Source organism: Vicugna pacos, chromosome 7 (assembly GCF_048564905.1).
Source record: "Vicugna pacos chromosome 7, VicPac4, whole genome shotgun sequence".
NCBI classification, from domain to species: domain Eukaryota; kingdom Metazoa; phylum Chordata; class Mammalia; order Artiodactyla; family Camelidae; genus Vicugna; species Vicugna pacos.
Genome location: NC_132993.1, coordinates 47,918,226 through 47,931,228, shown reverse-complemented (window position 1 = coordinate 47,931,228; position 13,003 = coordinate 47,918,226). Strand labels below are relative to the sequence as shown.

At 39.1% G+C, this 13,003-nt stretch overlaps 1 long non-coding RNA gene across 3 annotated transcripts in view; it reads left to right on the top strand.

Moving 5' to 3' along the window:
- Positions 1–13,003, top strand: part of LOC140697408 (uncharacterized) — a 296,177-nt gene that overhangs the window by 88,584 nt on the left and 194,590 nt on the right. For all 3 annotated transcript variants that reach the window (XR_012074416.1, XR_012074414.1, XR_012074415.1), the window contains exon 2: positions 6,237–6,302. This is a non-coding gene — a long non-coding RNA (uncharacterized lncRNA). The remainder of the gene's footprint in view (positions 1–6,236; positions 6,303–13,003) is intronic.

Genomic DNA, 13,003 nt, shown 5'->3' with positions numbered 1-13,003 from the left:
GTCTGTGGCTCCTGGAAGAGGCACAAAATACATTTTCAAGCAACACAATTTAAATGTAGAGGCTGAAGTGATAAACTCTGAAGATGGAGAAGAGAACATGAAGCAAGGAGCGTAGGCAGCCTTTAGATGGAGAATTCTCCCCTTGGAGCCTCCAGAAAGAACGTGGCACTACTAACACATTGAGGTTAGCCCCCTAAAACTCATTTCAGGCTTTTGACTTCCAGAACTGTAAGATATTTACAGTGAAGATCACAAGTTATTGTTATTGTTAAAAGTTATTGCTAAGGTTAAAAATTTGTATTGTTGGAAGCTACTAGGTTTTTGGTAATTTGTTGCAACATCATTAGGAAACTAATATAATGGTGATTAGATGAATTGGCTTTAGGAGAAATGGTTTTAAGTAAAGATGTGGTACCAGTCAGAACCAACAGAAGATCAGGATAGGAATCTGTACTTAGATTGAGGGATTGAAATACCTGTTTAGAATGTTGTATTTATAAGGTATCACTGATGTCTGTAACTTATTTAGAGGCCAAATTTTAAAAATTTTGCACATGCAGAACACAAAGCTTGAATTTTAGGACTCTACCAATGTACATATCCATTTAGGCTGATGAACCCAGACCTACAACCTAGAATTGCTGCCTAACAACAATGTGTGATACTTTTTTCTGAAATTCACCATGTACTAAATTGTTGGCCAAAACTTTGATCTTAATACTTTGGTGTTTAATAGAACTTCCCAAAGCAAGTATAAGAAGGAATTGAGGAAACCGAGGCCCAAATTATTGTTTTTTGTCCCTGATTTCTAAAGTTTATACCAAGAGATACAATAAGACAAAATGCAAAACTAAATAAAACGGAAAGGGCTGAAATATAAGGACTCACATGTCTCTCTCTGACCAAAATATTGTAACTCAGTTATTTCTAGTAAGTATTTGTCCCCTTAGTCAGCCACTTTGTCATAAGATAGGAGACCTCGGACAATATCAAGACACTTATCTGGCAGTGCTTACACATCAACGCAAAAACATATGTTAGGCTATTTTTACCATCTGTCATTCAGGTGAAAGTCATGATATACCCTGAATTAAGATTCTCAGTGGTGAAGGTTGGTGAGTAAAAATAAACATCTCTCCCAATCAATACAATCCCTCAGTTTGATCTTTGTGAAGAATGTTTCCACTTGTCAGAAGATCATGTAGCATCATTTGTTCATAGTGTTTTCTAAATATTATTATTTGTGTAGGTTTTGAATTTGAAATATATGAAAACCTGTGTTAAGGGAATTGAAGCTATCTCAAGACAAAAAATATTCTGTAGGAAATCTGGTTGAAAATAAAAAGCTCATTTCAAAAATCAGTATTTCAAATCCCACACTTTGGGTTTTCCATTTGGAATCTGTTTCTGATTTTTCTTTAGATCCCCACAGAGTATCTAACACAATGTCTGAACCCTGGTAAGCATTCAGTATTTGCTCTGTATACACTGTCACAACGCCTACAGTCACTTGTTTTAATTCCAATTCCTCTTTAATATTCATGAGTAACTGACTTATGGGAGTTGCCAAGATGTTTCCTTAAGAAGTCTCAGGAAGACAAGAGTGTGACTATAAATGGGAGAAGAGCAGGATATTTCTCACCCCTTGGCCTCTGCACACTCAATTGTTCTGTGTCACGCTGGGGATGGGTAGGGAGGGTTTGTTCCTTGGCTCATCTAATGAGTATGCACGAGACCACTGCAAGACAGTGCTTATGTGACAAAATAGCTGAATAGGTATGTGCTGAAGTATTAGTGCAGCTATAATTGGAGAAATATGGACAATCATTTCATCTAAGACTAGAAATGGTTCTCTAGTACTAAAAAGGAACTTTTCGATGTGAGGTAGTATGTTCTTAGGGTCCCAGCAAGCAGTGATGAGAACCATCAGCATGGTAATCTTCTGTACCAAAGTAACATTCTATGTTATCCTAAAAATAATAATCCAGACCACAGAGCCTACCTTTCCTTCTATGGGTATCTTAATATTCAGATGAGCATAATATTACTGTGTAAAAGTAAGGAGTTTTGGGAAAGAGAGAAAAGTGAAACTGAAGCTGAAAGTGCTATCATTATCTTTTAATATTAAAAAAAATCCTTATAAGGGACTTGTAAAGGAAAAAGCTGTAGCCACATCATAACAGACCATCACCTTACTACCCAATTCACTGTGGCCTGCATATCCGTGAACTGTAAAATTGAACCATAAGAGAGTAGTTAGCCAGAAAGTTAGTCAGATTAATAAGCATAATTTTCCATTATCAATAACAAAAATATGCATGCCACATATCAATATTTATTATATACAATCTCCTTGTTCTTCATCAAGTTTGCAAGATGATTGAGAATGTAGCTAGACTCTGTGTAACTCTTGTGCAGTTCTGGGATGGCTGTGTCCCTGGCTCAGGAGCAGAAGTGGAACTGTGTGCATATGTAGGTGTCAACGGGAGAGGGGTTTGGTCTGCTTTTGTACTAGTGACGTGTGTTTACTGAAAAATAGCTCTAGAGTATAGCACAACTATTCCCAGCTTGCCCTTGTTGCACAGAATTCTGGGCACTTTATACTAAAATGCTCATTTCACGTGTAGGTGTGTGAGTCTTGTGAACAATTATGGTACAGTTGAATATGACTATGACCCTCATATGGATGATTAACTCATAAAGATTGCCTTTAAATTTTTTTAAATTAAAAATATTGAGATGGGCATGTGGCAATCTTTGTGTTAGAGCAGCACCTACTCTATTGTTTTACTGTCCTGTCAAGTGAGAGTTTATGTCTAGCAAAAATGACTATAAGGTTCATTTTAGACTGACATTTTTTCTTATATGACATTCCATCATCAGAGTCACTGGCCAGAAAAAAACTGTAGATACTTAAAAACTGTAGAAAACTGTAAATCCTCAAAAACTGTAGATACTTAAAAAGGGCCTTCAAGTCATCTGGAAGCCACTTTTTGGCAATGTGTTCACCTTTCTTGTCAGCTCCTTCTCAGTCCCTTTAGCTCGTTGGCTTTCTCTTCTTTAAATGTGGTTGGGTTCTGCACAGCTTTTTTAGTGTGCTGTCCAAAACAGGATACTTTCCTCCCTCTGACTAATGGGGAGGAGAGAAGAAGAATTATGTTTCAGCCTTGCCTACTCTACTCCTATTGATTTGTGCTGGTATCATATTGACTTTTATCACAATAGCACTGAATTGGTGATTCATATTCAGCTTCTGGCCATCCCCTAGCTCTCTTTCTGTTTTATCTGTTCTTACTTGCTTTTCCCCATCATGTCTTTGTGGTACCTGATAATTTTTCCAGGGTATATTACTCTGTTCTTGCCCTATTAAATATTTTTCAGCTGTTCCTAATAGTCAAATGTTAATTTCTTCTAACAGCAAAATATGGGCATGCTATATAAAACACATTTATCTCTTTAAGTTGTTAGCATACTGATCTGAACACATAGCTAATTTTACATAGCTTTTTTTTTCAGACCCACATAATGTCTGATCCCCCATATGAAAATTTACCTTTCATAGTATATTGTGTATTTGTAGTGATAGTATAGTAGATGCTGAATAAATATTTATTGATAGTTAATGACCGACCACAGACTGTGGTTATACAGAAACCATTCCAAGAGCTTGCAGGAAACACTGATTTTTAAGAAAGCATGCTTTGGTCTTTCTTTCCTGTTTACATTTAAACAATACGATGAAAAACTACAAGACAGAGGGCTTCTGCTGTTCTCAGTGAATAACTGACATGGTGTTTGGTAGCACGCTCGCAAGGTTTGTGGAAATTAACTTCACACCAGGAACTCCGTATTGAAATAGATTGTTTAAGAATAATTCTTCTCTTTGAGAAGGGTGAGGGATTAATCTGCAGAAATGTTCATGCTAGAGCTGTGCATGTGTTGAAATTTGTCAGGGGGAAGATAAATGGGCCCTCCTTGAAAAGTAAATCGCACCACGGCTAATCCCCTGGGAAAGCTGGAGAATTGTTATGGTAGCAAAAGCAACCTCGAAAAAGGAGGCACCATCACCGTTTACTTAGGAGGGAGGAAGATGAGGAGAAGACATGGTTGTAAAATGAGGTGAAAAAGTACTTGACTTTAAAAATATATTTATTCAAATACTTACACGGGATGTAATTATATTTTGATTCTTCGGGGACTCATTTGTATGCTTTAAATTGAGAGTTGTATTTAGGAACGATATTAAAAACATTCAGCGGCAGTGTATATAGGCACTGACCAATCAGAATGGATGTTGGGGGAGGTACCTGAGCCAGGTCTTGGTGACCCTACCCAAGTGCCAGCTGTTAACCCTTTAGTTGCTGACGCAGAAGAAAGTAGGGGAAGGTTGGAAGACCACTTAGGAGGCTCAGAGCAGTGCCTATTCCTAACGTATATGGAAGATATTGATATTTTAGGAAACAGTATGGCTCTCCTAGTATGTACCATCTGAATATCAGCCCTTGTTATAATAGAAAATTCTCTAGTAATTTTACTGAAAAAAGAATGTTAATTTTCTCAAAGAGATGGTATATATTAAAGGAAAATTCATGAAATGTCCATGAAATTTGAATATCAGATAAACAGCAAATAAATATTTTAAGGTTAGTATATCCTAAGCTTATTTATTTGGGACAAGCATTAATAATAATATAATAATTATTAATAAAATGCTAATAATATAATGATTAATAATAAAACATTATTTATTATTTATCTGATATTCAGATTAACTAAGAGCCCTGGCAATAAATTTAGCAGGAATTTAAAGAATACACTTAGCAGGAAATATATCGGTATCCTATTGAACGTGTTAAATGAAAGAGAGTGGAAAGGAGCCCAGCACACACTTGAGATCACCTGAGCACACTTGACAACGCTGCTCTGGGATTCCAATGATACAGCAAGAAATGTTCAATGCAGAATTATAGAATATGGATACAAAAGTTGCACATAATAAAATGCTTTTGAAATTACACTAAGAGGAGATACAGTGGCACTTGCATTTAAAAGAGTTGTCTTTCCCAACGAGGAAAAGCTAATTTAGTCATCATTGAATAGTATTAATCAATGCCTGTCTGCATGGGACACTCTGCAAAGTGTTTTACACAGTGAGAAAACCCACATGGCGGATAGCCTTCGTCAGCCTATAACCTAGACATCTATCTACACTGAGATGCAGTCATAAGGGAGATAACTGAAGAAATGTTGATCACAAATCCAGAACCTTCTTCATTCACTCTTCATGGGGAGGAGAAAAGTTAGTCTAATTTAGAGGAAAGGGTTTTGATAACCATTTAAAGATGCAGTTTTATTACAGCCAAACCTTAGTATATACATCTAGCGTACATGGTAGATTCAGAAATACATGCTGTTGAGCAGAGTTTCTCAGCCTTGGCACTACTGGCATTTTGTACTAGATAACTCTTTGTTGTGAGGAGCTGTCCTGTGCATTGTGGGAAGTTTAACAGCTTCCTTGGCCTCTACCCACTAGATTCCAGTTACATGCCCTGTCCCAGTCCTGCCAATCAAAACCATCCCTTGACATTATCAAATGTACCCTTGGGGACAAAGTTGCCTTGAGCTGGGAACTACCGCTCTAGGTAACTACAGAAGGGTGATCCCCAGCCATGAGGGTGGGGGGTTGAGGTAGGATTGGGAAGAGGGCTCTTCACTAACAAACATGTCCATGAAAGAGTTAGTTTTAAACATCTGCAATACCCAGAAAGCCCTCATATTCAGTCTCTACCTCACATATTTAAAATACCAAGACCTGGCCCCACCACAGAGATTTTAGTTTTATTGGTCTGGAGAAGGCCTGGACAACCTTACATTTTAAGAATGCCCCAGATGATTCTAGGTTGAGAATTACTCTCTGGACTGGTGGTCCTTAAACCTAAGTGGGCAGCAGAATCACCTGGAAGGCTTATGAACCTAGATTGTTGGGCCTCAGTATTCCTGATTCAGTACTTCAGGGTAGGGCCTGAGAACCTGCATTTCACACAAGTTCCCAGGTGCTTCTGATGTTGCTGGTCCTCAGACCACACTTCGAGAACTGCTAGTTTAGAGACAGACTCCTGGTCTCTCTCCACTTTGGCGCACGGACCAGGGTACATGGATTGATGAGTTGTAGAGGAGGAGTAGGCCCAGGGGATTCCATCCCTGCTGAGCCCTTCTCTGAATTTTCCCTTTTGCAGGCTGAACAAATGCAGCTGTTCTCTGCAGTGCAGTAAAGAGGTCAGCCCTGATACCAGGACCTGGTGGTGAGTCTAGTCAAATTCTAGATTGCAATTTGGAATCCAGCTGTGGTTGGTCAGTCATGAAGCTGGCAATGTGCTCTTTCTCTGCCGGATTGCCTTATCTATCTCTCAGTTGGTTCTGACCATGGATGGGAAAGAGGGTAATTCATCAGACCCCTTACCTAACCAAGCGTGTCCTAATTCAACCCCTTGGACTTCTGTCTTGTTCTCCAGCACTGGGGAGAGAAGGTAGGACCAGAGGGCAAACATATAATCCCTACCTGAGTTCCCCACAGAACTCTTGATAAAATGTGTAATTGTTGGAAACACCACAAAAGTATGACAAATGTTGGGAAGCATAAATCTTAGGCTTTGGGATTGTGGCAATGTTAAGTTTGTGAATGTTCATTAAGATAGAAAATGAAAACAAAGAAGTCCCAAGAATTTCCTAGAATGACCGACCATTGTCAAGGTTGCATTTGCTGTACCCATCCCTTAGTTACTCTCTCCACAAACAAACCAGGTCTGCAAACCTCACTCTCTTAGTTACAGCAGGTAGGATCCTGGCACATACTCATGTTTCTAACTCCAAGTCTTGGTAATCTGCCTTATGTTTTGTTTCCCCGCTATCATGTGCCTGGAGATACTATAATTCCAATTAATCAGGTTAAAAGTTGGCCTAGAAGAGGGTCATGGGAACCCACTGATATTTGCTCACAGAACACTGCAGTAGTCTTTAAGGGAATTGCCTGCTAAAGTACTATACATATTAGAGCCACACATAAATATTCATATATTCACTGATGATGGATTGCATGAATAGAATAATGGACAAAGGTGGTTAGGAGAGCTAGTCTATTAGAAAAAATTAAAATACAACCCTACTGTCCTACACGTAGAACTTGGAAATTGCTGTGCCAAGGGTATTTCTCATCTTCAGCCTTGTGACTCTATGCAAATTCTGGAAGACCCAAGGGGAATGCTAACCCTGTCTCTCTACAAGGGACACTAATTCAGTATAAGTTCTTCCTCCATGAAAGATTCCCCCTATGAAGCACAAGACAAAAACAGTAGGTCTTAAAAAATAGCAGAATATCTGGTAAAGCATTTTATGTTTGGACATCAGCTCCAAAGAAGTGAACTTTCTGAGTGTGTACTTTTCTATAGTTTGAGTGATGCACACAATCATATATAAATAGAGAATAATCATGGTCAGTCCTAGATTTCTGTGGATATGTTTTTTTTCTTTTGCATATATTAAATCCCACCTCAGTTTAATTTCTAGACAATCCTCTGGACTTCTAAAAATGGTCAAATAAACCCATCAGAAGGAAATTCATGGAATGACTCAGCCCAAATTCTACCTCCAGACACGATCTTTTCCCCAGGTTTCAGGAGAAATGGATATTCAACCTGACCTTGAAGTTCTGCCAGAACTGGGTCTGCCCTTGTTACCTGCTTGCAGTACCTAATCACCCTTGTTGTCCACTCTCTTTCTTCCTGGCTAGCCTGTGCATGTAAGCCTGTCTTCTCTGCCGTGTGTCATTTAACTGCTCAACACCTCCCTCTGCGTACTCCTTCCCCTTCTATGTCTGATTGGCAAGTCCGCCTGTTGTTTGTTTCCTGAAATATGTAATCTAACATCTTTCATGGATGACTGTATTAGTCCAAATTCACCTGAGACACAGAACCAATAGAAGAGAGAGAGAGAGAAAAAAAGAAAGAGAGAAAGAGATTTACTGTAAGACATTGGCTCACACAATTATGGAGGCTGAGAAGTACCAAGATCTACAGTCTGTAAACTAGAGACCCAGCAGAGCCAGTGGTATAATTCTAGTCCAAGTCAGAGCCTAAAGGTAGAAGAAGACTAATGTCCTAAATCAAAGACAGTCAAACAGAGAGAAAAAATTCTTCCTTACTCCACCTTTCATTTTATTCAGACCTGCAACAGACTGGATACAGCCCCCTCACACCAGGGAGGACAATCTACTTAGTCTGTGGATTCAAGTGTAAATCTCATCTGGAAACACCATCATAGACACACCCAGAAATAAAGTTTAACCAAATGTCTGGATAACCCATAACCTAGTCAAGTTGACATATAAAATTAACCATCACAACGACACATTCCAACCCTTACACCAGCAGAGTCTTCCCTCAAATATCTCTACAATCTTAAAAGGTGGAGACCAACACTTGCCACAGCATGTAATGACAGCTGGACCCAACTCAGAGGCAGGAAGGATTGCTTTCCAGCCTTGAAAAGGCAAATCCCTGTTAATACAAGCTGCCACCAAAGTGTGCTGAAGTCAGGAACCCAGAGAGGGAAATGGTCCTCGCTTCTTGCTCCTGCCAGCCACAGAGAGAGCCTACTGATCTGCTTTTACTCCCCTGCAAGCCTGAGGGTTCCCCTTTCATTCCATATGGCCCCAAGAGACCTGCAAGTTTCAGATCTGGACCTAAGACCTGATCTGGGCACTACGATGATAATGGTGCTGGTACTGCAGCTACTCTCTATTGAATACCTTAGTGCCAGACATTTTACATGATTATCTCACTTAGTGCCCCTGTCATCCTGCATGATTGATATTTATTACCTTGCTTTCATAGATGAGAAAAGTGGCTCTCAGACAGGTAAATAACTTACTTCAGGCAAGTAAAAGTTCTCTAATTCATACCCAGCCCAAACTCCAAAGCCTGTGTTCTTTTCACAGCAACCCGACTTGGCTAAGCAGGAGGACGCCCATTGGGTATCCTAAGTTTAGCCAGTCCTTTCAAAGGATTCTGGACCAAATGAACTATGACAGTGGATCATATTCAGACCTGGGAGCTTCTTTAGCCCAGGATTTTAATTGGAGAGTTGGTTTCTAGGAATAAAAGCGGCTAATTGACTTTGGCATCCTCCACAACATCTGCCAAAGACACCTTACACGTAATCAAAAGATATTGATTGATTGATTGATTGATTGATTGATTTATGCGGTGTGTGGAGCAGGTCCATTGTAACAATACTCACTCTTCTGATTCTGTTTGTGGATCAAATTAAACAAGACATTCTGACATTTCACCTTTGTGGGCACTTAGCATGATACTTACATTCCTGTCCTGGCACTGTTAACCTCTGGCCAGCTCCTTAACTCTGAAAATTTTGGTTTCCTCCTTTTTAAAGGAAAAGATGGAACTGGATGTGCCCCTTTCCTCACAAATGCTCCCTAGTTAGATGACACAGTGAGACTTTAGCAGTTGATATGAGGGCCCCTAAGTTACATGGTGACCATGGGGAAGAAGACGGAAGCTAGTGTCTCCAGCCTCTCACCCCTGACGGGGACTCCGGTCACCTATAAAATTGGGTTACGACTAGTCATGGACCATTGACTTTCTGGCAGCTGAAGATTGAAAGAGGAAGTTGTGAGGCTTGAGCCGGAGGCAAACATGGCTGCAGATCAGCTGAAGTTGGTGCTCCAACGGGCTCAGCAAGTGGGGCAGTGTTCTGTGCACTGAATGCAGGTGCTGCAGCCCCAGGTCCCACAAGGCCTCTGGTTACTAGCTAAGGCAGCTTCTTGGAAAAGGGCCTCCACAGAGCCCTGCAGGTCCAACCTGGGGCTATTTCCAAGCAGTAAGCAGTGTGCTCGTTGGGCAGGAGCACCGGCCAACAGACCTGTATTTGCATTCTGACTCCCCTGCTTACTAACAGTGAAGTGGGGGCCTAAGTTTTTTCATTGGAATAATGGGAATAATAATAAAAGTTATAAATAATAATTTATCCTGCTTAGAGTTATTCTGAGGCTAGAATGAGATAATAAATAGTAGGTACTTAGCACAATGCTTGGCTCACAGTAAGCGTGTATGCTAGTGGTTAGCTATTACTCCTAAGTGACCTGGGGTAATTAGGGTTTATGCCTCTAGCAGATACGGAGGTCAGACTGACTGAGGACCCAGGTCATTGAGCCTTCCCTGTTTCTTCAGCCCTTTTGTGCATATGACTTTTTGAAAATTGCTACTGAGTTTGAGAAGGGAGAGGTGTCCTGTAGGATTTGAGTTTAGAATCTCAATATTGGAATTACTTTTTCCTTCCTTTACCCATTCTTAATGCAATCAGTAAACTTTCTAATATACCAACTTTGTACTAACTGCTATGCTGGACATGGGGGATCAAAAATGAAGATACTAACTATGCTGTCAAAGACATTATCTTTAATTTTTCCATTATCAGGCACAATGGGTTATTTAATTAGTGAGGTTTTTTTTAATCACTTTTAAAAAATTGAAGTACAGTTGATTTACAATGTTGTGTTAGTTTCTGCTGTGCAGCATAGTGATTCAGTTACACATATATGTATATATATATATCTATTCTTTTTCAATTTCTTTTTCTATTATAGGTTATTACAAGATACTGAATATAGTTCCCCGTGTTACAGAGAAGGTCCTTGTTGTTCATCTGTTTATATAGTAGTGTATTGCTGTTAATCCCTAATTCCTAGTTATCTCTTCCCCTGCTTCCCACTTTGGTGACCAGAAATTTATTTTCTATATCTGTGAGTCTATTTCTGCTTTGTAAATAAGTTCATTTGTTTAGTATTTTAGATTCCACATAACAAGTGATATCATGTGATACTTTGTCTGACTTACTTCAGTTAGTATAATAATCTCTAGGTCCAGCCACATTGCTGCAAATGGCATTATTCTTTTTATGGCTGAGTAATAGTCTATTTTATATATATTGTATATATATATATATATATCCCACATCTTCTTTATCCATTCATCTGTTGATGGACATTTAGGTTGCTTTGATGTCTTTGCTCTTGTAAATAGTGCTGCTATGAACATTAGGGTGCATGTATTTTTTTGAAATAGAGTTTTCATCTTTTCCAGATATATGCCCAGGAGTGGATTGCTGGATCATATGATAACTCTGTTTTTAGTTTTTTAAGGCACCTCCATACTGTTTTCCATAGTGGCTGCACAAATTTACATTTCCATCAACAGTGTAGGAGGGTTTCCTTTTCTCTGCACCCTCTCCAGCATTTATTATTTGTGGACATTTTGATGATGGCCATTCTGACTGGTGTGAGTTGATACCTCATTGTAGTTTTGATTTGCCTTTCTCTAATAATTAGTGATAATTAGTCTTACTGGCTATCTATGTGTCTTCTTTGAAGAAATGCCTATTTGGGTCTTCTGCCCATATTTTGATTGGGTTGCCAAACAAATTTTTAACATGACTTCAGCTTTCACATCTTACTTTTCTGTAAGATTCAAATTCAGTATCTACATCCATACAAATGCAGCTATACAAGCTGATATAGTGTAAAACGTCAGGGATACAAGGACATAGGTTTTGGGGTAAATGAATATTCTAACAACAGCTGTAATATGTACAGACAGTTACAGATTGTTAAAAGTGTCTTCTGCCCTTAGGATTAACTGGTTTAAAAATCATTTTGATTAACTATGTCATATAAAAAAAATTTTCCAGAACACTGCAAAAATAAAAAGTTACTTTGAGGTGGAAATATTTATCACAACATGTTTTTTGATAGAGATAATGGGCTTTATTTTTAAACACATTCTGCTATATGCTCATTTATTTTTCTTTGAGCCCTTAGAAGAAAGTTACTCTACAAATTCAAGTTATTTTTATTGACTCCCATGTTACAGTGGAGCTAGATGAATAGAGTTTAAAGTCAAGTGTTGCTAGATATTTCCAGGCCACTTGGCACCTCAAACAGGTAAGCACTTTTTCTCAAAGAGAAGTGTGCGATGTATTGATCTTACTCTGCTTCAGCACTTGGCAACTATATGAAATTTTTAGCATCTGTTTAGAATTCCAGCTTTTTCAGGGCCAATTTCTATTCAAGGTATTTATCGCTATTCTCTTAAGACATCTATCATTCCAAGCATTTGAATATCCATATTAACTCTTACATGTGTCTTTGCTGTGCATTTTTTTCCATTTGCTTGTCCAAGCTTATTCTTCAGACTGTAAATTTCTTACAGTCAGTGATTGTGTGTGTGTGTGATTCTTTAATATTACTGGGCTTTGTCCACAGGGCAGGTTCAACTCCTGTTGCTGTGGGGAAAATAAAGCCCAGAACCAACCCTAAGGCTTCCTCTGCCAAGGAAGAAGGGTCTTTCCTTCTCCCTTTCCTTGTTTCACACTGATGCAAAAATTCTAGATGTCCATTCCCATGGATCCATGAAATGCTTACTTCTTGTTTTACCCTCTCTTGTCCCCTGAAGAGTATGTATTCTTCCTCATTTTCGTCCCTTATCACAGAAGTAGAGCAATGCTTGACTCTGTGCAGTCACATCCAGCCCACCATAACTAGTCACATTAGCTCATTGGCATATGTGCGCAGGACGCTGAGGAGAGGAGAGAATTTGGAAGGATATTCTACCTAATATCCTAAATTTTCATGTATTACCTCCCAAGGAAATAGACTCTGAGACAGCACAAAGTTCCAATCTAGATATGCCATTTACTCACTGGTTACCCTGAGCTAGTTGCTTAATGTCTTGGAGCTTTAGTTTCCTAATCTGTAAAGTGGGAATAGTCATACTCCCTGCTTGCCTTGTGGGTGTATTCATACAAATGCAAGATAGAACTATTTGGGGGCCAGTTACAGTGATCATGTACTAGCCTTTAAGATGGTCAACATATTTTTGTGTGTTCAGACCATTCTCCCTGTTGACTCCCTCACACTTCAGCCCACGGTGGG